Raw genomic sequence first — 4,746 nt, 5'->3', positions numbered from 1 at the left:
CTGAATCTGGGAGAACAGGAAAAGGGTTCTGGGCAGCTCCTGCTCCATTGACGGGGGCAGTCTGGGGTCAAGGGGCTGCCAAGTCTAACTCCCATGCTGTATGCCCTGTCCCCTTCGCCAGTCCGCAGGCGGAAAGGAGTTTGCATGGACCCAGGAGGGAGCACATCTGCAACAGCTGGAAACAGCCGTGGCCTTCCTGGCCCCACCCAGCCTGCCCCATCTGTCCAGCCTTGGCTCCCTGTGGGACCCTGGACGCATCCCTGCCCCTTCCCCGGCCTCAGCTTCCTCTGCCAATAGAGAGCTGTCCGACGCCGGAAGTCTGGATGCAAATCAGCCTCCTTCCATCCTCATCAAGCCAAGCCCCCTCCTCCATCAGGACCCAAAGGCCCAGGGCCTGTACCCAGGGTACAAGTCGCTTACAGGGTCTTGAAATGTCAGCACTGCAAAAGGGACCCATGCCCCCCACGTTCCATGAGAGACTTTAGGGTTCAGGGCAGAGAGGGGATGGTTTTAGGGTCAGTTAGTTGGATATCAGTGCCCTCACTTCTCCCAGTTCCCCTGCCCTGAAGTGGAGGTAACAGGGGGACTGGAGCAGGCCTGCTGCACAGCTGTGTGTGGCCCGGCCTTGGGGCAGAGTCCAGGCCCCCAGGCCTGGCATGGCCTCAGACCATACCATCTCGGAGAGGCCAGCAGGCCAAGGGGACCAGGACTGCTCTGCAGTGGGTGGCTTAAACGTGGGGCTCTTTGGAAGTAAGAGGTGGGAAGAGATGTCCATAGCAAGCCACAACACAAGGTAAATGCAATCTGGAGGCAACGCCATCCCCCTCAGAAGAGATGTGGGGAGAGACCCCTGCCCATCCAGCCCCTGGGCCCCTCCTGGCGATGCCCAAAGGCCAGAGCTGACTAGGGCCTGGGGGTGAAAAGGGAGCACCAAGTTCAGCCTTGGGCCACCTGAGAGCTGGCCCTCCTGGAGGGTCCACAACAGATGGGTACATTGCTTTTTTTAAGTTTTTGGCTAGAATTTTCTCACTGAATTGTCACAATCTTCCTGAGTCAGGCGGCCTAAAGACTCCCATGTAAAGAAGGGCACACAGAAGTTTGGGTAGGGACCAGCTGCAGCAAGTACTGGGACTTGAACCCTGACCCCAGAACAGGTGTCAGGCCATAGGCCAGAATGAGCTCTGACCGTCCCACAGACCCAGATGCCCCAACCGGCAGGTGACAGTTATCCCCATAAAAGAGAAGACGAGCGCAGGCACAGTGGCTCACACCTATAATCCTAGCACTTTGGGAGGCCAAAGCAGGAAGATCGCTTGAGCCCCAGAGTTCAAGACCAGCCTGGGCAACAGAGTGAGACCCCATCACTACAAAAAATTAAAGAAATCAGCCAGGCAGGGTGGAGTGTGTCTATTGTTCCAGCAACTCAGGAGGCTAAGGTGGGAGGATGGAATAAGCCCAGGAGGTTGAGGCTGCAGTGAGCTGTGATCGTGTCACTATACTCCAGCCTGGGTAACAGAGTGAGACGCTGTCTCAAAAGAAAAAAAAAAAAAAAAAAAAAAAAGGACCAGGCATTCGGAAATCGCTGTAATCGTGTAACTCTTTTTATTATTTACAGACCTCGTTTACATTTTTCCTTGCCTGATTCTCACAGAAACCCAGTGGGGTGGCCAAGATTACAGCGAGCAAGCAATGCAGGCTCCTGGGAAGGGAGGTGATGATCCAAGGTCAAGCAGCCAGACGGGGCACAAGAGCAACCTGCAGATGCCAACCCACTGAAGCGCCTCTACTGACCGCTGGTTCACACAGCCCACCACTTACCAGAAGGGAGGGTGTGACTGTAAGCTCAGCCACCACCCCTGCCCCTCTGAACACAAGCCCACAAGTGAGGTGACTTGCCCAAGGTCACACCCAGCAGCTGGGCAGGGCAGGGTGCAGCCAAATGCACCCTCCTGCACCTCCTGGCCCAAGTCCCACCAATTCCTCTGCTCTTGGGAGCTGACCCTCAGCCTCTTCTTTCCCTTCCCCACAAGGCAGCCCACTAACTGGGAGACCAAAGGAGACCACCAGACCTGAGTCCCGAAAACCCCAGCCGGAAGTTCTCACAAGGAAGAGGAGCTGGGGCTGGGATCAGGGGCCTGTGTCGCCTCCTCCTCTGCACCAGAATCTGCCGGCCCAGCTTCTCCAATGCTCCATCCTGCATCCTTCCTCTCCAAAGCCATCAGCCCAGTCTCCTGGCTCAGAAACCAGTTGCTGGCTAACCTAGTGCTTAACTTAGGTTAAGCACTTTCTTAAATCCAAGCAAGCAAATTTCCCCCTCAAAGGTACAGTTCCTCGTGGGGACCTGAATATGCCACCAAGATCCTCAATTATAACTCACCTAAATTGCCCTGGAAGTACCAGCCGACAAGAGTCCTTTAATAGAATGCATTCTAACCAAGGCTTCTGATTGGTGGAATAGGAGCTAACCAGGGGTTGTGATTGGCCAAGTGTCGGCTAACCAGGAATTCTTATTGGTGGAATGCTGACCAACCAGGGCTTCTGATGGCTGACCAACCAGAGGTTCCTGTTGATGAAGGATGGTTAATTGAAATTTCCAGGTGATACTGCACTGGATAAAGTGGATTTTTCTGCAAATGCCTGAAAGTTTCTGATAGCTCTTTCTGGGGTTTTGCATTTACAGTTAAGGTCTGTAAAGGTCCTACACACACACTAAAGGTCCACTACCCTCTCCCTGGCCACTTCAGAGTCCTCCAGGTGAGAATCAAAGGTGGCCCAAGTCCACTGACACTGAGGTTCTCTTTTTTTTTTTTGACTTGAGCCTCGTTCTATTGCCCAGACTGCAGTGCAGTGGCACAATCTTGGCTCACCGCAATCTCCGCCTCCCGAGTTCAAGCGCTTCTCATGCCTCAGCTTCCCAAGTAGCTGGGATTACAGGCGTGAGCCACCATGCCCGGCTAATTATGCGGGGGGGGTGTTTGTTTGTTTGTTTGTTTTTTGAGACGTAGCCTTGCTCTGTTGCCCAGGCTGGAGTGCAGTGGCGCAATCTCAGCTCACTGCAATTTCTACCTCCTGAGTTCAAGCAATTCTCATGCCTCAGCCTCCAGAGTAGCTGGGATTACAGGCGCCCACCACCATGCCCGGCTAATTTTTGTGTTTTTAGTAGAGACAGGGTTTCACCATGTTGGCCAGAATGGTCTCAAACTCTTGACCTTGAATGATCCATCCGCCTCGGCCTCCCAAAGTGCTGGGATTATAGGCTTGAGCCACCATGCCCAGCCACACTGAGGCTCTCTTGCTTCTCACAAGCCAGCCTCCTGGGGCCAACCAGGGGCTGCCCTAGATTTAGGAATAAGACAGGTCACTGAGCAGGCAATGGCCAAGGAACAAAATTTGGGCACCAGCCTTGGATGCTAAGACCAGAGCCGCCACACCTACCACCACAGCACTCACAAAATCTGAGACTGACACGGGTGTCTTAACCAGACACTTAGGGGGATGGGGCACACCCTTCAAGTCTAGAACCCTGCCAGGTACCTATCCCTGCCCAGCCCAAAGCTAAGTACCCGCAATCCCTCTACACCTGCCTGCCGAGGTCCAGCCTCAAACCGGCCACTGAGAACTTTCCCACTGCCCTGAAGTCACTCACACACCTCAGGGTCACTTAACATCTATACAGTCAACATGGGAAAGTCCACACGGGATTCTCCCAAACCCAAAAAAGCACTAAGGCACTCACTCATCCTTCTCTCACCTAATCAGCCCAAGGTTCTCGTCCATGCTCCATCCCCACTGCTGCTACACCACTCACCCACACTCTGCGCTCTGACCAGGCCAGTCTGTGCCCTTCCCCGCGGGCCCAGAACACACCATGCCCAGGCTGTTCCCATCAGAAACATCCCTGCCTCCCTCCCCAAAAGCTCCTCCAGCCCATCAGTGGGAATCCTGCACTGGGCTCAAGTGCAAAAAGTCCAGCCTTGCCACTTACTAGCTGTGGAACACCAAGCCTCAGTTTCCCCCATCTGTAAAATATGGAAACATTGCTTCACTTCCCAGGGTCATGGTGAAGTTTAAAAGAGATCAAGAAAGGCCGGGCACGGTGGCTCACGCCTGTAATCCCAACACTTCGGGAGGCTGAGGTGGGCAGATCACCTGAGGTCAGAAGTTCGAGACCAGCCTGGCCAACATGGTGAAACCCCCTCTCTACTAAAAACACAAAAATTAGCCAGGTGTCATGGCGCGTGCCTGTAGTCCCAGTATTCGGGAGGCCGAGGCCCAAGAGTTAGTTTGCACCCAGGTGTCCAAGACAACCCATGAAACTCTTAGGGGGGTCTACAAGACCTTTTAGGACCACGAGGCTGTGAGCTGCTGAAGACAGGAGTCACATCCTGTTCGTGGCTGTATCCTCAGTCCCAGCAGAATGTTGTTGCTTCATAAATAAATCAGGGACCCAACGAACACTCCAAAGCCTTCAATTTTCTCGAACTCCTTCTTATGGGAGCTTTTTAAATTTTATTTTATTTTTTAAATTTTATTTTATTTTTTAAATTTTTATTTATTTATTTATTTAGAGGCAGGGTCTCACTCCCATCACCCAAGCTGGAGTGCAATGGCATGATCTTGGCTCACTGTAGCGTCAACTTCTTGAACCCAGGTCATCCTCCTTCCTCAGCCTCCCAAGCAACTGGAAGTACAAACCACCACACTCGGCTAGTTTTTTGTATTTTTAGTAGAAACAGGGTTTCGTCA

Source organism: Mandrillus leucophaeus, unplaced genomic scaffold, assembly GCF_000951045.1.
Source record: "Mandrillus leucophaeus isolate KB7577 unplaced genomic scaffold, Mleu.le_1.0 Scaffold195, whole genome shotgun sequence".
Lineage (NCBI taxonomy): Eukaryota > Metazoa > Chordata > Mammalia > Primates > Cercopithecidae > Mandrillus > Mandrillus leucophaeus.
This window is presented reverse-complemented; position numbering follows the sequence as displayed.